The 24553-nt window shown below is 40.6% G+C and overlaps 1 protein-coding gene and 1 pseudogene across 8 annotated transcripts in view; one reads left to right on the top strand and one right to left on the bottom strand.

Moving 5' to 3' along the window:
• Positions 1-24553, bottom strand: part of XRCC4 (X-ray repair cross complementing 4) — a 285177-nt gene that overhangs the window by 122550 nt on the left and 138074 nt on the right. The window lies entirely within an intron of this gene.
• On the top strand, positions 6187-18487 carry LOC103349565 (signal recognition particle subunit SRP68 pseudogene; annotated as a pseudogene).

Raw genomic sequence — 24553 nt, 5'->3', positions numbered from 1 at the left:
TGATTGCTGTGAAGGAAAAGAGGAAGGAGACTGAACGGGAGATAGCGGAAAGGACAGGAGGAAAGCGTAGGGGAGACGCAAACAGATCACCCTTTTATTCCATCTCTTCTATAATTCATTTTTATTTCTTCTCTGATCAAAAGAAGTATGTACAAATGGATTTCAAACAGCTATTTTAGGTAAACAAATACTCCTTTAAAGTAGACATGCCACCTGGACATTTTTAGTTCATTTAAATGAACTCATATTTTAACCTCTATGAATTTGAACAGAAAATCTTATACATCTCAGCAAAAATAATTTTTATCCACTATCTCACTTATTTTACCTTTAGTAATACGTTGTTTCTATCCTAGGTGTCTGGGAGGTATCTATTTCTAGTCTGTTTGTAACAGACAATAAATTATGCCAAAATCTACTAACTTCAGGTAATTAAGCTCAACTTGATAGTCTAAAGATCATTTAGGTCACTAACCTACTTCCTAGACCCCCTCCTCCACGTCTATAAAGCAACAGATTAATTTCAAATTCTCTTGTTTCAGTAATTATAATAAAGAAAACAGGACAACCTAATGATTTAAGCCCTGAATAGTTTTTATTACCAAAACACCTGTTTCTTTTCCCAAACTTATTTTCATTAAATACAGAAGAATGTTGATTTTGTTACCCGAGGACATCAAAAGCTAAAAAAAACAAGCTCTCTTTAATAGAACCATTCTCAGAACACTTGTCTCAACCCAAGTGATTTTAACATGCTGCCTTTCTCAGGATGGGGTTTTTGATAAAGTAGTTTATACTAAAGTTTCAAGCTGGTGTGATTTATCTTTGATATGTTGGTAATAATATATGCATGTTCAACTTCTGAAAAATGGTAGTAACATTAGTATGAAATATACACTAAGAAGTAGAATTTAATTTTACATAAAACTCATGTTAAAGTTGTTTTTGATATCGCAAGAAGGAATTACTGGCTTTCCACATGGACCCACAGCAGCTTGTACAGGATTGTTTCTGGAAAGAAGTGAGCCCCAGGTCACTCTGTGTTTCCAAAGAGGGGCACACTCTGGACCTCAGCAGAGGGGGTAGGTGTGGAGTACGGTGGCTTCAAGACTTAAGATTTTGTGGCTATGGGAAAAGTGAAAAAGAGGTAATGGCACAAAAAGTGAGCCCCTGAAAGATTCACCTGCAAGTCACCAGCTGGACACTAAGTGGCACAGACACAGAGCCAAACTCTGTAAGGCCTGGCAGCCAGCAGTTTACCAATAAACCACGCAGTGGTCAGAACCCAAATGTCACCCACAGTGGTAGACGAAACTGCCTGCCAGCAAAATGAAACACTTCACTTAAAAACACAGTCTCATGTGGCACCCGTGAAAGGTCTAGACCCACCCAAAGTAACCATGAGAGCATTTTAAAAAGGATCACACTGCTTTGCCAGCAAATGAACTACCTGCCAGAACAAAACTCAATATGCTCTAAAGGAAGAAAACAAATTCCCTAAACCCGACAACAGAAAAATCATTATGTCTACAAGATAATAAAAAATTGCTAAACATGGAAAATAGGAAAATTCAAACCTAATGAGGAAGGATTAATCATTACTTCAAGCACATACAATTATATTTCTTTTTCTATTACACACACCACTGGATAACAGTGCAGTCCTTGGAATGTCAGAAAAATAGTAACTTCAGCTACACATTTCACTTCCAGAGATGTTTCAACTCTACACAGTATTTAAAATGATGTGCTCTAAGAGCCTGCCTCCATCTGCCACATCCCCTGCTCCTTATTGACAGACCTGGTGAGCAGCAGGCACACAACAAGCAGGCCCACTTTGAAGAGTCTTGGACATCCACTTTCTGCCTGCAAATTGGGAGGCAGGTCAGGTCAGCAGACCTAGCACTCTTCCCCGTGCTGGCCTTCCGTTCTCCACAGCATCAGAAGGGGTTTCCAGTTGTACAGTCTCCTGCTCCTTTATCCCGCTCCCATCAGGGTTCAGGACCAATACTCTGGCTCTGGTTAGCTTTCCTAGCTCTCTGGCTCACCAAATCTATCCACAAACTTTTTTAGGGGAGGAAGGGGGCTATAACTGTATGCAGTAGGCCACCTTTTGTTGTTCATCCGAAATTCCTTGTTATGGACTGGATTGTGTTTCCTACAATGACTGCGAGGAAGTCCCAGATCCCTAGTATACCTGAACATCACTGCATTTGTAAACAGGGCCTTTAAAGAGGTCATTAAGGTTAAATGAGGTGAGGTGGGTGGACCCTAATCTAAAACGACTGGTGTCCTGCTAAGAGGGGCATGCGTGCACAGAGCAGGCGGCCATGTGCAAGAGGAGGCGAGCTCTCGGGACACACATGGCTTTCGAAGCTGCCCCTCTGTGGTGTTTAGTTACTGCAGCCTTCACAAAGACACTCCCGATCACATTTTCCCCGGAGCTTTCATTCATTATCTTCATCACTGTGAAACTAACTTGATGGCATCACATCCATTAAAGTAATTTTTTAGGTGGGTGTTTGGTACAGCATTTAAGATGCCCACATGCCATAAAAAACCATACCTAGGATCCCTGCCTGGCTCCAGTTCCTAACTCCTGCTGCCTGCCAATGTGGACTCCTGAGAGACACTGGTGATGGCTCAAGTAGTCGGATTCCTGCCACACACATGGAGACGCAGATTGAGTTCCCAGCTCACACGGGCATTTAGGAAAGGACCCGATGAATGGGAGTATTATTTGTTTGTCTCTCAAATAAATAAATAAATACAGATAAGAAGGTCAGAGAACATAAACAAGGGTAGGTTGTGTTTCATGTTTGTGTCCACTTACTCGATTGGAAGGTTTAATATATTCTTACTGTAGGTCTCAGGATAAAGTTTAAAACTTTCCAATCTGAATATAAGTAATTCTTGAAAGACATGGACTTTTCTCTTAAAGCAGAAAAAAAAAGGTTCTTTAAACTGAGAACAATGAAGCCTTATTCTAACAGAAACAATTCACCTGTATCTTATGATCATTATGTATACAAAAAAACTGGTTGTGAATAATTTTATTGTGCTTGCTGGATTTTAAAATATAAAGGTGTGGGCGTTTGGTACAGCACTTAGACACTGCTTCCTTGAGGCTCGAATCCCATATCCGTGTCCCTGGTTTGAGTCTTAGCTCTCCTCCTTCCATCCAGCTTCCTGCTAATACACACCCTACAAGGCAGAAGGTGATGGCTCAAACGCTTGGCCTCTGCCACCCGTGTGGGAGACCTGGAGGAAGTTCCAGGCCCCTGGCTGTGGCCTGACCCAGCTGCAACTGCGTGTTCTGGGCATCTGGAAAGTGAATCAACAGATGACAAAGTATCTCTCTCTCCCTTTCAAATAAAATGAAAGTAAGATTCGACAAAATTTCAGATACATTTATTAAATATGTCAACTTAAAAAGTTTACAACTCGAATTTTTAAATTCTCATTGACTTTATCTTACTGAGTTTTCAGCAGGGTGAATGAGTCATTCTTGGAAGGTCCTGTGAGACATTCCCTAGATGTCAATTAAACACAATCACTGATTTACCCGCACCTGCATTACTTAATTTGGGTTACCTTTGAAACTTCTCAAAAATATTGTTATGCTTTCAGGCAGAGCCTGCAGAGGAAATGTTCCAGAACTTTCCAAATTCCGTGGCCCTGGCTGTCTGTGGCGACCCTCCCTACTTTGCAGCTTCAGCTGTCAGGTACCACGGGGCACAGCCACTGTGTGCTTTCCCGGCTCCAGGTATACAGTCTTAGTTGTTTTCTGCAAAGATTGTTTTTCTCTCTAAATTTGAGGTCCCCAAATCACAAAGTTAGTGTACACACACTTTAATCCATCGGTGCTGATGAATAATCGTAACAGGTACCCACCCATCTGCGACAGAATTCAAGTGCCTCTTCAAGGGCCACAAATTCCATCTCCAAACATTGCTCTGCACCCCCCCCCCCCAGCTCTGAGGACCCTGTTTTAGTTCAGGTCATAACGCCTCTCTTGTTCTAACTCAGTACCTATTTTATTCATCTCTGCCTTTTGAGTTCTCCCTCTCTGGTCATTCCTCTTCAGTCTAATCAGAGTTCTCTGTCTAAAACGCCCGTCCTAACTGTAAAGCCCTCAGACTCGCGGAGTTCATTCCTCCCCACTCTGCTACGCACTCTGCGCCATCCACACACAGCTCTCCTGCCCTTGGGTATGTCTTGTTCTTTTACTTTTTTTTAAACACTTTCCTGCCTTCACATACGTTGCACTGTCTCCCTGGGATACTCTGGTGCTGTCTTCAATCTGCTCACCCTTTAGGGCTCCTACTCTCTCTCCAACGTAAAGTTCCAACATCCACTCCTCTGTAAACTGCAGGTCACCCCACATAGCACATGTCTACACAGCACTTTAAACACTCACACGTTAATAATTCATTCATAGAATACATTCTTCGAACCACCTATGGTAGCCCTATATTTACAGGTGTTACTTTGCACTGAAATTAGTTGTTTAGATGTTTCTCTCTTCGTGAGGGTGAACTCCTAAAAGACAGAACAGTGTCTTATTTAAGGAGGAATCCCTGGAGCCATATATCAGGCCCACACATAATAGTCATTTAACTAATGTTGAAGTAACATTGATTTTATGCTAATAAATTATTTTCTTCTCTCCTCCCCTAATTATTTCTCTTCTCCCCACCAAACTTAAGAGTCTGTAAGAACAGAATAATTAGGCATTTAATTATTAATGACATAGTCTAGTGTGAGCAGGCATTAAATATCTTTTCTAAAGGGACACCAGCCTACTTAGGAGCTGTCTGAAATTTTAATCATTAACACCCTTCTGTGGTCTCCTAGCAACTTAACCACTTCTTAAAGGAAAAGTGAGCACTAATCTGTTCTTTATGATTCAAGTTTTGTACCTTAGAAACCTTTACCTTGTCTGAGACAGGAGTTGAAATAATTGTCAGCTGCTACAGATGAACCTGCAGATGCTGCAGCTGAAAGGAGAGGTCCAGGCTTGTCTCATTCGTCGCTCAGAAGGACCAAGAGTTCAACTGCGACAGCAGCTCTGACATTACACGGGCCTCTCTCATTTGCTCACACACACACGCGGATGAAAACAGTGTGTGTTATTACGGAAGAGGGCTCATTATGCTTTTCCTACCTCCTTGTTTAATATGTGTTTTGTTTAAAATCAGGTTTCAAGTTAGAGACTTTGGACAGAAATGAGCATTTTATAGCCACATCTCCTGACCCAGACAAGCACTAAAACAAGTATTAGAGCTAAATACCCAGGGTTGCAGGTGCATCATTTTTCCAAATAACGTACATGTTTTGAGATGGCAGATCCTTCCCCAAAATTCAAAACAACTTGTTTAAAGGGTAACATCTCATTTTCTGAGGATTGCCACCGTGTCTCTTCATGAGAGAATTCATTACCCAAGTCCTGCTAATATTTCCAGGCGTATTGTTGAAATGTTTATATTGCTAGAATGAATTACTGTCTCCATACTTTCTTCAGACAGATTTCTGAAAATTTAGGTGAACACCAATATCTTACTGCACTTAACAGTGCTCTTTACTATCAACACCACTGACAGCAGTAGTATTAATACTCATGCCATGAGCAACTAATATTTATTGCATAAGACACAGATACTATATTTTCTGTATTTCATAATGTATAATAATGGACTTATTAGTTGTAAGATGTATGAGCACATATGTATTTAAGGATGCTTAACTGTAAACTGTTTTAAACCTATAGTCTCCATTTTGTAATTGAGAAAATTGAAGCCTAAGACGTAAAAAAGAAAAGCAAGTCCCATATATGAAGTGACATCTGACTCTAAAAGCTGCAGACGATGGAGTTCCCCACCCCTGAGCACACAGGTAAACTGAACTGCAGCTTCCCCAGGTAGAACAGGAGAAATGTTGCAGACCAGGCTGGTGGCCTTCAAAACCATTCTAAGTTTCCCCATTTCAGGATTATCCTCCCTGATGGAGAGAATTCCCTTAGTGCTGCCTGAAAGTCAGGTGGAAGAAAATAAAGCTGTGCCTTCAGCAGTGAGCCATGAGTCCTTGCAACTCCTGCCAGAATTACAGGGATGACAACAGGTGGGAGGAAGCCTGTCAAACAGTATCACCCTGTTCACGGTGAGCACACTGCAGATTTTCCTGGTCATGGAGCAAGAGGCGGGCCTATGTGCACGGGAAAACTGTAAACGACAGCTGACGAATTTTGGAGATGGTTTTATTTACTCCTTAAGTTTAACAGATGAGCAAAATGAGAAGCCAAGAGGTTGGCAAAAGATGCCCAGGTCAGAAAGCAAAAGTAGTGGGAGAACTCCATCCAGACTCAAGTCTCCTTAGGGTTGGTCGTACATAATCGTCCTACAAACTATTCAGTAGTTACTGTTGATGCTAGAATTGCTTCCTATACATGAAAGTTGTAGGAGGTACGTCCGGGTTTCTGGATAATACACAAATCCAGGAGAGGTTGGTCTCTTGCTGGAGAATGGGTTCTGTTTCTGCAGAGGTAAGGAGTAAGCCTGGGATCAAGTTACAGTTAACTAAGTGGGCTCTTCAAAGGTGATGCAGGGACTGCCAACAGCAACCTCTCAGAGCAGAAGAGAAAGAAGTCCCTATTGTCTCTCTTGATTCCCTTCCACAGAGCATCAGGAAAATGTGGCTACTTCCTCTTGTCTACAGTACAGACTGACACAGAACACCTGGTTGTCTGAGTTGAGGTTGGAGGAATCTGTAGGATTTATAGTGACATCAAACTAAGTTATGAATGGTTCTTTACACATGGATCCCTTCTGTGCATATGGTTGACTTTCAAGCGATGGCTCAACAATTGCTTATTTTCCACCACCATAAATGACAATTTGGCTTTTTTGGCTTCAATAGTCCTTACTTTAAATCTTGTCAGTTTACCCACTTAAAATTGCCGAGATTTTGTTTAACAACTAAATGTAGCTAGTAATCAAAGGGAAAAGAGTAAATAATAGAGAGGTAATTAAATGACACAGGCTTTGTTGTCAGTCATAGATGATTTCAAATTTTGGCTGTTCCTTTCACTGGCGGGGTAACCTTGGACAAATGACTTAATCTTCCTTGAAACGAGAGCTATGCGGTCTGATATCGATTGTGGTCAAGATGAAATGAGATGAATTATGTAAAGCAATTAGCTGCACACCATCCCACAAAGAACAGCATAAAATCGATGTTAGTTCACTTTCCCACTGCTCTTTTTGACCAGAAACTTACAGGACTCACTGACCTTACTCTTGAACAAGATGTGATTGCAATGATCCTAGCCATCCTACTTTAAGTGCTATTTTGAAAGGAGAATAAGAGGTTATCAAGACAGATTCAGACAAAACTCCCAGAGTTTAGGTAATCACAACAAACTGACCAAGTCATTGCACACGGAAATGCCAGCACACAGATGCCCAGTCTCTACCCCAACACCTGAGAGGTGTGTGACAGCTCAGGCCTGCCTCTGCATGCTTGGCTTCAGGAAATGACTTTTTTGGTTGTACATAATCGTCTGCTAAGAATTTTTTACAGATTTTTATGAAAGCATTAGGACAACCAAATTTAATAAAAAATGTTGCCTACTCATTAAATATAAAGCACTGCGCTGATGCTGGGAAGCAAAGATGGGTGAACCATGATTTTATCTATTTTTAAGGAGCTTACAATGAGTCAGGTGCACAGTTGACAAATGGTGGCTTTGTTGTACAGCATAAAATTTATCAAGAATGCAGAAAATTGTTTTTAAAAGGTGAATTAGGTGCAAAGGCTGATGCGGAATATTGTTTCCTTTTATGAAGCTATTTTATGGAGGCACAATTACTTTGCACTCTGGTTTTAAAATCTGCAAGGATATGGTTTCATAAAAAGAAAAGTATAATGAGGGAGAAAAGTTTTCTTTGGGGGTAGTATTGGACAAAGTAGATTTAAACCAGGCTGATCCGCAGATGAAAGGCAGATATTTTGTGGGGAAAGTCATTAAAAACGACTTATTACATGTGTTGTGAAGTCCAAAAGCACAGGGAATGGTGACTCACTTGCACTTTAACAAATGACCAGTCCATGGAAGTGGGTCTCACAGGCAGTTTATAATCCATCATAGTCAATGAATCTGTGAGTAAGCGGCACACCAGCCAAGGACCAGAGAATGAATGCAGTCTTTTAGGCTAATTTGGATATAATACAATGTTTAAATAAGTATTATGGAGAAAAATATCTAGTATAAACCATACTTTATCCTTCTGAAATACGTAGGAAATTGTGCCAAATAAGTCATAACTGTGGGGCTTTGTTTAGCAATGTGACGGTGCTAAAATAAGCACTTAGGTAGTCCTGATGTTATGCCAGATAATAACGATAAGAGTCCAGATTTGTCAACATTGTACTAACGCTGTTTAAACAATATGGCAGGTAAAACGATTTAAAAAGAATAATCCAATTTAAAGTTCATTTATTGTGTTTGCCTCACATATATTCAATTATACTGCAAAGAATTCATTCACCACTTAATAAACAAACGTTAAAAATCCTACTGTGCACAGGACACTGGACTGTGGGATGCAGGCATAACACCAGACCAACTCAACTACCTTTCAGAACTCCCTCTCTCTCTCTACACACACACACACACACACACACACACACACACTTGGGAAACAAAGGAAACTATATCTAAGAGTTCTCTGGAATCCATAAATTCTTATGTAAAAGAATAACACTATAATAGTAATAGTGTTCTGAGTGCTCCAGTGTGCAAATACTCTCACAGGTACACGGATTCCAGGCTCCCCGCCCTTGCAGTGAGACAGATATCATCATTCACAATAAGACAGGAAAGATTAGACACGAGCTCTCGGCTCACAGTCGCAGCTTTTTCCACTGAAGTAGCTATGCTGTCTCTCCTTATGGACATCATTTCATTTTCATGTGGTTGGTACTAAAATAAGTAGAATTAAAATGTGGTAACCTAAAATATATGAGCTGTTAAAATGTATGTGATATTTAAACATGAAGGTAGGACAAAACATAAAAATTCTATGCAAAAAAAAGCCCTGAAATTATTAACAAGATTTTTCCATTTTAGAATTACAAACAGTTGGTGGTTGAAGATCTGTCATACTTTCCCTCTAAGAGAGAATGCTGATTAGTTAAGTTCATAACTTGTTTTTAATTTTTGTTCTATAAACAAATATGAAGTGAAGCTATAGAATGATGCTAACAAGGCAGAGGCGCCTTCATTCTGTGTGCGTACAGCACTGTGCTTCTCGTCCTGAGTTATCGAGGGACCTAGCTGCCATCACACTGGTTGTAACGTAAGCTGAAGAACTTGGCTTTCACGCAGAGGCTGCCTGAGTGCCAGCACATCCGCGGGACGCACTGCGCACAGCTACAAACGATCCTTTTTGTCTTATTTACCTTTCGGTTTAAAAGAGGTAAAAAGCAAGGCTGTTACTTCAAAAACTGAAATTTTAAAAATAAAGGATTCATTAATCCTGATCATCTTCGTAAGGCAGATTACAACAAGTATATAATACTGTGTACACACAGCATCATGATTATTCATCACTCCCAATGGTGGTTGCTGTGTAAGAACACAGTAGAGGCCCCTGTGTAAGTAAGGTTGAAAAATCCTAAGAAGAAATCCTTGGGTTTTTCTAAAGGAATGCCACATTAATTTGCTTTCTGAATTAATCTTTCAATAAGGCACTGGCAAAAGTTTATCATGAAAAGTAAAAATACTGGTTTTTAAATCTCTCAAAAATTGATACTATTAAAATTTTTAAAGACATAATATTATCTGACTTCATGATTACACACTTCCAAGTCAAACAGGCTATAAATACCACTAGGAAGCAGAATGATCAGTGAAAAGAAGAGCTTGAACAGGACGAAAGAAGAGTGCAGGAAGCAATGAAGGAGGCCTTTATTCCAGCAGGCTTTATTTATTAAAGACCTAATTTAATATCAATAAAATTAATTCTACCATAAGACAAATTAAAAAGCAGAGCATGTCAAATATTGTCACACACTTTATTTAATTTTCAGTAATCTCATGATCTGTTGAAAATAAATTAACTTTTTAATAATGCAAATATTGAACTGTGGAAAATGGTGCATGCTGTATTCTATTTAATGAGACTGACACTGCATATTAATTACCACATTAAAAACTAAACCATTCAGAAGTTAAAAAACCTGTTTAATTTTTATTAACTCAGTGTTTTCAAAATTTATTTGGTTATATAACTAATCTTGAGAAAAAAACATTTAAATAGTTCTTTACTTAGAATACTATTTCAATAAAAATAAGATTTCTCAAAAGATAGATTTCATGTTCAAATTTATCTTCCTATTTCTATTCAGTTTTCATCTTTTTGCCCCAAATTAAAACCACCAGAAATACATTCAAAGCAGGCCCAACAGTGTACTCTCCAGAAAGTACTACTGACCTTCTGAGCTAATACTGGGAGCCATGCCTACTACCCTATCACCACTGTTACTCTAAGAGCCCCAGCAATTTTAGCAACAGTGGGGTTGCCATGATGACATATGGATGAGTTCAGGCTGGCTTGTGTACTCTGACTTATTGCATCTTGTAGTCATCACAGTATCTGCCATCAGTATGTCTGAGAGGATCATAGCATGTGTCAATGCTTCATAACTCAAGTCTGGCTCACACGGTGAATATTTTAAAGTTCCCATTGGTATCACACCACCATTCCTATGTCCCCCTCCCAATACCATCAAACCCACCTCCAGTGATGGGCAACGGAGTTTTCCATCAAGAAAAGTGGAGGGAGAATTACAGTGTAGTATTCTGGAGCTGTTTCTGCTTATTTGGTGGGGTTTAGTTATGATGTTAATTCTCACTCAACAAATTTCCAAATGGAACTTCTTCCTGCTTCTATGCACCACAGAAACCAAACATTAGGTGGAAATACACGATATCGCCAATATCGACCCATTATTGACACACATAGGTTCTTTTTTAAAGCTTGTTTTTTAATACATTATTCAAGAGACAGACATACACACTTTCACACAGAGACAGACGAAAGGAAGAAGAAACCCATCCACTGGTTTACTACTCCCCAAAGGCCTGCAATAGAGCGGGACCCAGGGCCAAAGCCAGGAGTGTAACAAATCCCGGTCTCCATCTGGGCAGCAGGCACACTTTCAGTTACTCGAGCTGTTACCACTGCTTCCTAATTTCCGCATTTGTAGGAAGCTGGAGTCAGAAGCTGAAACAGGAAACACACTCTGGTACGCTCTGAATGCGACTCAGGCATGTTTGCCCATAGGAAGAATGGCTTCCACAGAGATTTTATATCACGGATAGTATAAAGATAGTAAGGGACATCGCTGCTAACTAAATTTTAATGAAAAAGGAGACCGTTTAAGATAGAAGGGAATGTTTATAGTATATCACAAAAGGCTTTATGGAATAAAATGTAGCCAGAACACATCAAGCAAGTTTAGCATCCAGTATGCTTCACTTCTATTTGGAACACGATGGGACATTTTTGGTTTTGTTTCAATGAAGAAAAGTAGTTTACATGTTAAAAATTAAAAGCACAACAAAACAATATTTCAAAATAGTGTTCAGAAACCTTATTACCCATTGTGGATAAATGTTTGAATGAACAGGTGAATATTTGGATGAATTACTGGCCAACTTTTAAAATCCTCATCATGGGCTCAAATATTTTAGCAACAGAGTAGTATGAAACTGAGTAACTCTCGAGAACATTCATTCCCTACCAAAAGAGTGGACTTGGATTAAACATACAATTGTCCCTCATTAACACCCTGATGTAAGTGGGGCTGCAGGTGGAGATGTAGGAAGCATGGAGACATAGAATTTTTGCTGCAATCATTCATGATCCAGATGCCATATCTAAGAGCAGGATCACTGGGAGTAAACACAACTTGAAATCACAGTTAATCTGAATTCCGTATTATGAACAAGTACATATACCTCAATATAAAAAGTGTTATGTATTATTTCATTCATTATAGAACTAGAATTAAATAAAGAACATGTTAAGAAAGGAAAATTTGGCCGGCGCTGCGGCTCACTAGGATAATCCTCCACCTGCGGTGCCGCCACCCTGGGTTTCTAGCCCCGGTCGGGGAGCTGAATTCTGTCCCGGTTGCCCCTCTTCCAGGCCAGCTCTCTGCTGTGGCCCAGGAGTGCAGTGGAGGATGGCCCAGGTCCTTGGGTCCTGCACACACATGGGAGACCAGGAGAAGCACCTGGCTCCTGCCTTCGGATCTGTGCAGCGCGCCGGCCGCAGCATGCTAGCCATAGCAGCCACTTGGGGGGTGAACCAATGGAAAAAGGAAGACCTTTCTCTCTCTCTCTCTCTCTCTCACTGTCTAACTCTGCCTGTCAAAAAAATAAAATAAAATAAAGAGGAAAATTTAAAAATATAGATATCTGTTTGCCCTTTCCTGTAAATTAGTTGATAATCAACAATTTTTCCAAGCATGAAAGATCTACCAGTGATATGGAAAACAGAACTTTTTCCAGGAGTCACTTTCAGTTATGTTTAAAGGAAAAGAATGGAAAAATGGAAAACAAAGTTGATATAATCATATAACTTTCAAAGAGGATTGTAAGAAATGAAGCATTACCAGAGATATTTTGTCATTATGAAAAAAACAGTTCACTGGAAAGACCTATCCATGAAAACATGTATTCAAAATGAGGTATTCAAAAAAATGAATGTGCAAGTTAATTTAATACAAATTGATGACAAATTAATTACTATTAATTAAACAGTATTATTTACCATGAGAAGACATAAAAAAAATCATGGAAAATAGCATGAAAAGGTAGCACAAAGATTCCTTGAACTTTCTGAAGTCACCTTCGCATTTATGTATCGTCTCTTCTACGTAGGCCCTTAATCAGGGACCGAGTATGCATCACCATCCTCCTGCCTCACTGGCATCAAACCATAACAGAGCCTCCGACAGAGAGACAAATGTTCCTGCTCCTCTCAGCACTGCACCTGTGTCACCAAATTATAACTTTCTTCCCTTGGATATTTGTTCATTCCATTTCATAAGAAGAAAAGGAGACCTATTCCACTTTTCCTCTATGAGAGGCCCCAAATCCTATGAAAATGAAGACGTCAAACATAATTGATTTTAAAATACAACACAGTATTCACAGGTGTCTAGGAGTCAACAAACCAGGGTTTCCTGTATCAGTGCTCACAAAGGACATTACCATAAGAAGGTCAGCAAGGAGCTCTGTGGTCAGACCACCCAAGTCACGGCCTCTCACCTACAACTTGTGCCGCGGTTCTGTGCTGAGTTTCCTCGCTGCTGGGGTGATGACACTGCACACCTCACAGGACTGTCAGGTGTCAATGATATAATGAGAGAATGCCTAAATAAAAGCCATCAAATAAATGTAGTGGTTGTGGCGGTGGTGATGAAGCCATGGATAACAGTGCTGGTGGAGCCAGAACAGAACAGCAACACATAGAACAGAAGCGGCAGTGGAGAAGTGGGAACAGCAAGGGACGGAGAATTAGAAGACCACCTGCCTTTGGTATCCGGGATTCCACATCCTTGGATTTAACCAGCTTCAGTTCTAATATATTGATGAAAACATTGTTCAGTACTGAATATATGCAGACACCTTTTTATTGTCACTATTCCCCAACCAATAGAGAATAGCAACTACTTACAGCAGCTATAAAATAGGAGGGTGCTGTAAAAAGTTTATGGAAAATGGAATTAAAAGTTTATTTTGCAGCCAGTGTTATGGCTCGCTTGGCTAATCCTCTGCCTGTGGCGCTGGCACCCCAGGTTCTAGTCCCAGTTGGGGCACCGGTTCTGTCCCGGTTGCTCCTTTTCCAGTCCAGCTCTCTGCTGTGGCCCGGGAGTGCAGTGGAGGATGGCCCAGGTCCTTGGGCCCTGCACCCACATGGGAGACCAGGAGGAAGCACCTGGCTCTTAGCTTCAGATTGGCGCAGCGCACTAGCCATAGCAGTCACTTGGGGGGTGAACCAACGGAAAAAGCAAGACTTTTCTCTCTGTCTCTCTCTCTCTCTCTCTCACTGTCTAACTCTGCCTGTCAAAAAAAAAAAAGTTTATTTTGCTACCATGAGATCATTTCAGGCATAGAAAGACAAGACATAGTGGCAAAAACAGTTCTGCATGAAAGATCTCCGTGAATGAGACCCCAGTGGAAAGAAGGAGCCATCAAAGAAGGATGTACTTTTCTCTGATAGGAGGAGAGAACTTCCACTTTGCATATGGCCCTGTCTAAATACTGACGGAGTTTGTGGACTCAAAAGGCTAGCCTTGGCAGCTCATGACAAGAGCCTCGGGTGATCACTGACGTCATAAATAAGAGTGTCAGTTGTTAAATCAACAACAGGAGTCACTGTGCACTCACTCCCCATGTTGTACCTCTGTCCATAATGAGGTGTACTATGAGGATTAATGGTAAAGCTTGTCCTCAAACAGTACTTTATACTTTGTGTGTCTGTGTCGGTGCAAACTGTTGAAATCTCTACTTAGTATAGAGTTGGTCTTCTGTATATAAAGTCAATTAAAATGAATCTTAATGGCAAATGGAATAATAGAGGGAGTAGGAGGTGGGATGAGAGAGGGGGTGGGAGGGCGGGAATGGGAGGAAGAAACACTACATCCCTAAAAGCTGTACATATGAAATTTGTATTCATTAAATAAAAACCTTAACAAAAAAAGTTTCTTTTGCTGCCAAAAATTGAAACCCATGCAGACTTTCACAGTATACATTTTCTGTAAACTTTGTGAAGATACCTCATATTAGGGATTAAGTAATCCAGAGATAATGTAAAGCACAGTCATCCCTTGGTATCCCTGGAACAGTGGTTTGCATTTACCAAAATCCAAGCCTGTTTAAGCCTCCAGTGTAAGGTGGTATGGTATTTGCATATGCACATTCTACTGTATTTTTAAAACTCATCTCTACATTACTTACAACACCTAGTAAAAATAAATGCTATGTAGCTAGTTGATACACTCTATCATTTAGGGAATAATGATCAGAAAAAAAGACTAATGACTACACATGCTTAGTATAGACGCAGCACTGTTTCCAAGTATCTTCAGCCTGGGGTTGGTTAAGTCTGCAGATGTGGAACTGGCAACACGGAGGGCTGATTGCATGTGGGATGCAGAGTTTATGCTCCAATACTATGCAATATCATTTCAGGAACTTGAGCATATATGAACTCTGGTATCCCCAGGGACTGCTGGAACCAAACTCCCACAGCTACTGGACAATAACACTGCTAGTAGTAACAGCCACTGTCATCAGTAGCAACATCTTGTCCCAGGGGTCACATAGGCATAACCTTTCAGAAGTTATGTAAGGGCTATCAATGAATGAGGTGGTCCAGGCCCGAGATAACAGGGAGAGCTGAGGATTACACAAAACTGGGGAGCCGATGCCTGCCTAAATGTATTCATACTATTAAAATACCGATGGCACAAAAGGACAAAGAAAATATGCAGCTTAATTTACTGTAAGGATCAATGGGGCACTTTTTATTTGATTCTGGTTATTCATTTAAACTAAAAAATAATGTGGTAGTTACCAGAACTTGGGAAGCCTGTGATAAGTATTACCTTAAGTTCTTTCTTTTTGTTGCCCCCCCTCCGATGCATATTTCGTATTTCTTTCCTCATAACATCCTGTTACTGAGTTTACAATTCCTCTGCATTCCTGAGTTTTAGCACAAGGCTGCATTTGGCATGCAGGGCCTCATGTTGAGCATGTCCTCTGGCCATGTTACTTGCCAGTGTTCTCTTTTGCACATCATGCACTCCGAATCTGGCTAGCGAGCCTGCTGATACCCATCCTTCACACATCCCCAGGCCCTCGGAGTTAGGCTGCATGAATATCACATCACTGCTGGTGGGCTGGCCCAGTTCCAGAACCTCATCAGTGGTAACCCTGTCCGTCCTTTTGATCTTAAACAAGGCTTACAGGTGATGTTGATGAATTGGCTCAAGGGACCAGATGTGCTATTTGTGGTGGAAATCTCTGCTGCAAACACAGAGAAAAGAGAAAACTTGGCTTTCCTAGGACAGACTGATACAACATTCACCCATTCTTAAGTTAGTTTTAGTACAGTGAATCAAAAAAGAGTACATGACCTTTTGCATTTCTTAGGCATAAACATTCAATAACACCCGCACTTCAAGGTCATCCTGGGCCCTTGGAGCTCATGACCTAAGATCATGTTACAGTATGAGCATCATACTGACTTGGTAGCACAATTTGACTTCTTTAATGTAAATAATAACAACATAAATAAATACAAACAAAAAATAAATAATAAAATCTATTCCAGAAGCAGTGCAAAATGAAACTTTATAGAGTATTAAGATAAGTATGAAAAAAAGGTAAGTATGTTGGAACTGGTGCTCTGATGCAGAAAGTTAAACTGCTGCCTGTGATGCCAGCAGTGTTAGCTGCTCCACTTCCAACCCAGCTCCCTGCTATTGTGCCTTGGAAACCAGTAGAAGGTGGATCAAGTACTTGGGCCCCTTTTACCCCTGTGGAAGATCTGGGTGTTGTTCTTAGCTCCTGGCTTCTGCCTGGAACACTCCTGGCTGTTGTGGCCACTTAGGGAGTGAGCCAGTAAACAGAATCAACTTCTCTCTCTCTCTCTGTCTGTCTTTCAAGTAACAAATAAATCTTTTCTTTAAAAAATAAGAACATAGGGGCTAGCGCCATGGCACAGTAGGTTAATACTCTGCCTGTGGTGCCAGCATCACATATGGGTGCCAGTTCAAGTCCTGGCTGCTCCTCTTCCAATCCAGCTCTCTGCTGTGGCCTGACAAAGCAGTAGAAGATGGCCCAAATCCCTGGGCCTCTGCACCCATGTGAGAGACCCGGAAGAAGCTTCCGGCTCCTGGCTTCCGATCAGTGTGGCTCTGGTCGTTGCAGCCATTTGGGCACTGAATCAATGGATGGAAGACCTTTCTCTCTGTCTCTCCCTCTCACTGTCTGTAACTCTACCTCTCAAATAAACAAATAAAATCTTAAAAAAAAAAAAAGAAATAAGAACACAAATAAATGACAAAGAAACTAACATAGCAATAAAATATATCAATGAAATGAATTTGCTTCTTTGAAAAAATAAACAAAATTGATAAAGCATTAGCCAGACTAAGAAGAAAACATGGAAGACTAGGATAAATAAAATCAGAGATGAAAAATGACATATCACAATTGATCCTGCAGAAATACAAGGTATCATTAGGGCCTATTAGTCAGGAAAGGTTTCTAATCTTCAGTACCTGCACAGTTACCTGACCTACATCAAGCTGTCAATGGCCATCCGGCGGAATGAGAACATGGCCAAAGGTTTGCAGAGGGCCCTGCTGCAGCAGCAGCCCGAAGACGAAAGCAAGCGCTCCCCGTGGCCCCAGGACCTGATCCGGCTCTATGACATCATTCTCCAGAACTTGGAGGAATTGCTCCAGTTTCCTGGCTTAGAAGAGGACAGAGAGCCGGTGCCGCGGCTCACTAGGCTAATCCTCCGCCTTGCGGCGCCGGCACACCGGGTTCTAGTCCCGGTCGGGGCACCGGATTCTGTCCCGGTTGCCCCTCTTCCAGGCCAGCTCTCTGCTGTGGCCAGGGAGTGCAGTGGAGGATGGCCCAAGTGCTTGGGCCCTGCACCCCATGGGAGACCAGGAGAAGCACCTGGCTCCTGCCATCGGATCAGCGCAGTGTGCACCGGCCGCGGCGGCTGTTGGAAGGTGAACCAATGGCAAAAGGAAGACCTTTCTCTCTGTCTCTCTCTCTCACTGTCCACTCTGCCTGTCAAAAAAAAAAAAAAAAAAAAAAAAAAAGAAGAAGAGGGCAGAGCTTTCCAGAAAGAGATAGGCCTCAAAACCCTGTGTTCAAGGCTTACAGGTGCTTTTCATCGCTCAGTCCTATGTGCTGGTGAAGAAGTGGAGTGAAGCCCTGGTCCTGTACGATCCAGTCTTGAAATACGCAGACGAGGTCCACGCTGATGCAGGAGCCTTCAAGGACAGCCTGAAGCACCTGCCCGACGTGCAAGAGCTCATCACGCAAGTGCGCTCGGAGACGTGCTCCCTGCAGGCCGCAGCCATCTTGGCTGCAAATGACAACCACCACGCAGAGACAGCTTCATACGTGAAAGACAATAAGCTTCTGGTTGAACGGTTTGAGACATTCTGCCTGGACCCTTCCCTTGTCACCAAGCAAGCCAGCCTCGTGCACTTCCCGCCGGCCTTCCAGCCCACCCCCTGTAAGCCTTTGTTCTTTGACCTGGCCCTCAGCCACGTGGCCTTCCTTCCCCTGGAGGACAAGCTGGAGCAGAAGGCGAAGAGTGGCCTCATCGGCTACATCGAGGGCATCTTGGATTCAGGAGCTAACCAGGCTGTGCCTCGGGGGTAGGGGGAGTGTGACTGCGAGTCCCACATGTCCCATATTAAATCCCGGTCTGCACTGGCCCAGGACAGCCCTGCCTTGCTAAAACAAAACAAAACAAAACAAAACACAATTACATGTCAACAAATTATCATCTAGAACAAATGGATGAATTTCTAGATACACGTTCATTACCAAAATGAGCCATGAGACACATTTAACCTGAGCAGATCAATAATGAGGAATGAGACTGAATCAGTAATCAAATCTTTTCCAAAAAGAAAAGCTTAGTTCTTCAATGTCAAAATCTACCAGACTTCAAAGGAAGAATCAACACCAAGTATTCTCAAACTATTTGTAAAAAATGGAAAGGAAGGGATCTTTCTACACTGTTTTTATGAGGCCAGCATTGACCTTCATCCCCAGAGAAGGCTAGGACACAGCAGAAAAAGAAAACTGTAGACAAATATCCCTGATGAACATAGACACAAAACACTGACACATCAAATGGAGCAACTCACCAAGATCATCTGCTCTGACCAAGGGTGGGTCAGCCTAGTGATGGATCAACAAATGCATAAACATAATATATCACATCAACAGAATGGAGGACAGAAACCATTGGATCATCTCTATGGGAACACAAGGAGCATCTGACAAAAGTCAACACTCATCATGGCATACACTTTCAATGAATTAAGGATAAAAGTAGCATATCTCAATATAGTAAAGGGTATGTACAAATAACACACAGCCAACATCACCTGTGACGGGGAAAAGCCGAAAGCATTTCCTTAAAGATCTGGAATCACCTGAGGATGTCCACTCTTTCTGCTCTTATTCGATATAGTTCTAGAAGTTTCACCGAGAGCCATTATCAAGTGAAACAAAAGGGATACAAATAGGAATGTCAAATTATCCCTGTTTACAGATGACATTATTGTATATACAGAGAAACCTGTTGATTCCGCCAAGAGACCATTATAACTGATAAATAAATTCAGTAGAGTTATAGGACTCAAAGTCAATACACAAAATGGTAATATTTGTCTAAATGTATAACAAACCTATTGGGAAAAAAATTTTAAAAGCAATCAATTCACAATAGATATAAAAATAATAAAATATGTTGGGATGACTTTAAGAATTTGAAAGATGCCTAAAGTGAAAATTATAAAACTGCAAAGAAAGAAATTGAAGGAGACATAAAATATTTACAATTGCATAGATAACTCATTTGAATTCATAATTCATCTGAAAAAGGATTAATATCCTGAATATATAATAAAGTCACAATGCTCACCAACAAAATAACTACCAGTAGAGTAAAGAATTGGGCAAAAGATTTGACCAAACATTTCTGAAAGAAATACAAATGGCTAATCAACACACACGCAAAAATGTTCAATATCACGTGCCAAGGAAAATGCCAGTAATGAGGAGGGAAGCATTTAGTGTAGTGACGGAGATACTGCTAGGGAAAACGTCATCTCGTATCAGAGTGTGCCTGTGCCTAAATCCGGGCTCCACTTCTGATTCCAGCTTTCTCTTAACGAGCACTCGGGGAGGTAGCAGATGAGGGTTCAGGCACTGCATTCTGGACACCCTCGTGGCAGACACGGATTGAGTTCCAGGCTTCTAGCCTTGGCCTGGCCCAGTTTGCAGACATTTGGAAAGTGACTGAGTGAGCTGAAGACATTTTTTCTCTTTCTTTCTCTCCCTCCCCCATCCCCTTCATCTTCCTGTGTCTTTCTCCTGTTTAAGTAAAATTAAAATCAATAAAAACCAATACAGAAATAAAGAAACACAGTGAAGTATCATCTCACTATAATTAGAATGGTTAATATCAAAAAGACAAAAAAAAAAAAAAAAATCAAATGGTGGCCAGGATGTGGAAAAAAGGAAATGTATGAGGCTTCTACAATTTTGGTGTTGAGCATGAATCACTATTGTCATGAAGAACAGTGTGGAGGTCTCTCACAATACTAAAAATAGATCAACCATATGACCAAGCTATACATCTACTCATAGGAAATGAAATCAATCTATGAAAGAGATGCCTGCAGTCCCATGTTTACTGCAACACTATTCACAATAACCAAGGTAAAGAATAAACCTAGGTGTCCACTGATGGATGAAAGCATAAGAAAATGTTATGCACATACATAATGGAATACTAGTTGGCCTCAAAAAGGGATGAAGAGGCATTTTACAAAAATGGAACCCCAGTTTTACAACAAAATGGAGCAAACTGAAGATCTCTAAGTTGAGAGAAATCAGTGAGATCGGAAGAGGCCGGGTTTATGGCGTAAGGGGAGAGCCGCCACCTGTACTGCTGGCGTCCCATTTAAGACCTAGCTGGTTCACTTCCAGTCCAGCTCCCTGTAATCCACCTGGGAAAGCAGTGGACGACAGCTCAAGTGCTTGAGCCCCTGCTGCCCATGGGGGAGACCTGGAAGAAGCTCCTGGTTCCTGGCTTTGCCCTGGCCCAGTCCCAGCTGTTGTCAGCATTTAAGGAGTGAAACAGCGATTGAAGATCTCTCTCTCTGTCTCTACCTCTCAACCTGTAACTCTTTCAAAAAAATAAATAAATCTTTTAAAAAATTAGTAAGAGACAAATACTGTATGTATTTGTGCTAGTTAAAAAATACATATATATTTAATACATATATGTATACTACATACACCTACATACTATTAATATGTAATGTATACATGTAATGACCTGAATTTAAAATACTGTTTACGAGAGGCTGTAGAATAGGGCCTGGGGAGTGGGGGTGGTTGGACGGTGGGCATCAAATGCAAATGCAACTGGGTATATATAATGGGTTCTGTGTTTTGCAGCACAGTCAGCTGAGTATAGCTCACAATAAAGTATTATATTCTGTATAAAGAACTAGAACAGAGGAGTTGGTAGTCTCCAAAGAAAAGATAAGGGAAATGGAGAGGCGAACTGTCTGGTATGATTGTTTTATGCTGCATAAACATGCTGAAATATTACCCTTTACCACTTAAAAGTAGACACATTAATGAAAATTTTCAGAACAGATTAATTTTATAAGGCCAGATATAAAATAGTATGCACACTGTGATTCCATCTACAAAAAAGTACAAGACCAGGCCTGATTAATACCCCTTATTAGAAACTGAGATACTGGTTATCTTTGCATAGCAGGGTGGGTGGTATCTGTGAAGTGGGCCTGGGGGAGCGTTTGAGGTGCTCTTCACCTTGGTGGTAAATGCAGGGGCAGTTCCATTTTGTGGCAGTCACTGAGTTCTGTCCTTGTTGTAAGCAAACTTTTCCATACATAAGAGTATGTTATTCATCAACAAAAAGCTGATGTAGCACATGCTACAAAACTCAGTTTGAGACACATCAGGTCAAACTAAATAGTACATTTGTAGTATATCAGCTTTCTATTAAGATTAATTATATCAACTAAATAAGTCAATTCTCAGATTAGATCTCCTACCAAAACAATGGTAAAAAACAATTTAAAATCATCCTCTAAATTCTTCCAAGACTCTTTATGCTCTGAGATTTAATATTGTTCTCATGAGTTCATGCTGCACTTTGATAATATAGCCTTGATGACATGAACATATAACCTGTCAAATTTAACAGATATATGAGTAGGGGGTCTCCAACAAGTTGATGGAAAATGCATATTATGAAAAAACTATGTATAGATTTCAAACTGTTTGCACAAAAATAACTTTTACTCCCATTTCCCACCAACTATTTGAAGCACCCTTTTATAAACACTGTCCTGGGAACATATTTCTCTTCCCTAGACATTTCCCATATTATCATCCCATTCATACACAAGTCTAAACGATCTAAAGTAGGATTCTTCACATGGGCTGTATGGAACACTAATATCCATTTAAACAGGTTTCTATGGTCTTGTGAGTTTGAGAAATGCTATACAGTATATACTACCCATTATTATGTATAAGAGCATATTGAAGTCTTTGAGAAGGTCTGTAGGAAAAACACCAAATTTGTTTAAGTTAAATAATCGACTATAACCTTTGGGCTTATATGTATTACCATTGATGCATCTTATGCAAGACATAACCTGATATCAAGTCATAATACTTGAAAGAATCACAAATATTAGAGCAAGACAGCACAAATGCAGCCACGTAGCAGGCTGGCTAGCTGTGCTGTACTTGGATCAGGACAAGAGCTGTCTCACTAGGTGCTCTATTCTCAATTAAGACACCCATAGGCCATTTTCTTGGGGATTTCAATGGACAAATGAGAGGGAAGGGACAGAGAAGGCGGGCACCCAAAAGAGTGCCTGAGAGGAAAGGTACTCAGCGTGGCGTTCAGCAAAATCGAAGCTTGCTAAGTTATACAGATTACAGATGGTTGCTGCCATCTGTGGCCCTGTTGTGAGGAGGAGGTCTTCTTCACTCTCCAACAGCTCCAGTGATGTATTAAAATAATTATATGCAGGTCAGAGCAAGGTCACTTTAAGAAAAAGGAATAAGCTTGAGTTTCAGCTCTCTTCTTTCTGGATTAATTTCCTCTTGAAAGGAAGCCATACTTCAGAACTTGGACTGTCTTGATCTGACATCTAAGAAGTTTCCTTAACAGTTCAAACTACTACACTTGTTTTGGTGCATTGAAATAACTAAAGATGATGAAATACTGTTTTTGTAGAAACAGTTTCACTATTATTCATATACCACATTAAATGCACAAGACCAGGATTTTCACCAATTCACGGCTGTACAACCATTACCACCATCGGTTTCAGGACATTTCTGACATCTAGAAAAAAAGGTTTCTAAGGTTTATTTGCAATTAATTATCATTCCTACACCAAGCCTTAATAAATACTGAGCACTTTTTGTATCTCTGAATTTCCCTTTTGTGATATTATATATAAAATGGGATCACCTAATAGGCAACCTCTTGGATGTGATTTCTTTCATGTTAGCATAATCTGAAGTTCATCTGTGACACAGCATCCATCAGAAGCTCAGTCCTTTTTATTGTCAAATAGCACTCAGCTGTGTGGCTCTACCACATTTTACTTATCCCTTCAATAGCTGATGTACATTTGGATTTTCTTCCGGTTTGAAGCTCTTATGACTGATGCTGTGATGATCGCTCAAGTATGTCTTTATGTGGGCCTTCCTTTGTTGTCACTTCCCTTAAGTACCTAACAGAACAACAAGATCATTTGGTAGCATATATTTTGCTTTTTGAGGAAGTACTAAACTGTTTTCTAAGGTATCTTTAATATTATTCATTCACAACAGCAATGTACGAGGGTTTAAGTTTTTCCATATGACTATTACTATTTTTCAGATTCTACCCATTTTAATGGGTGTGTACTGATATCTGATTTTAATTGTAACTTGCATTTCCCTAATGATTAATGATGTTAAACACCATTCATGTGACTATTTGCGATTATTAAGTTGTCTTTCTTTCCTTATGTTTGTGGATACATGAGAAAGCACATTCAAAGTTCAGCTTTTCCCTTTCTGTTCTCATATGTACATCTTCAGATTAAGCCAGAACTGTATAACAGCTTAGGCCCTATCAGGTCTTCACTTAAATGTTCAGTGATTCCATCAACCAAGAATATGTTTCCTCCAACCACAAGCACATCTCATATTGGTAAAACTTGGTTAAAGCCCCACCCACCTCACCACATGGCCATCTAGATCATCACTGCCATTGACGACGCCACAGGTGTGGGTACTACCCTCTTCTTTAGATCAGGGGACTCCTCTGGTCCAGGTATAGCAGTTGCGGGTCCTCAATCCCTGTTGGGTCCTGGGAGACACCACCCCTACCCATACTGACCAAGTTCAGGGAAGGGAGGAAGCAGAGATGGGAATAGTTCTAGACAAGGACTTCACAGACTTCTTAGACTAACTCAAATTTGAACAGTTACTTAGGGTAAAAACAGTTCGCTTTTGCTGTTTGCCAATGCTTTGAGATATGCATTTACTGCATTTTTGCCTGAAGGAAAAGAATTACAATAGTTTCACACATCCAGAGTAGGACACAACATTTTTCAGCAGAATCTTTTTGTCTAGGAAGACATAGGGCAGTAGAAATAG

The sequence above is a fragment of the Oryctolagus cuniculus genome, chromosome 14, assembly GCF_964237555.1.
Source record: "Oryctolagus cuniculus chromosome 14, mOryCun1.1, whole genome shotgun sequence".
NCBI lineage: Eukaryota > Metazoa > Chordata > Mammalia > Lagomorpha > Leporidae > Oryctolagus > Oryctolagus cuniculus.
Note: the sequence above shows the minus strand (reverse complement) of the source record. Positions and strands in the feature narration are given on the sequence as shown.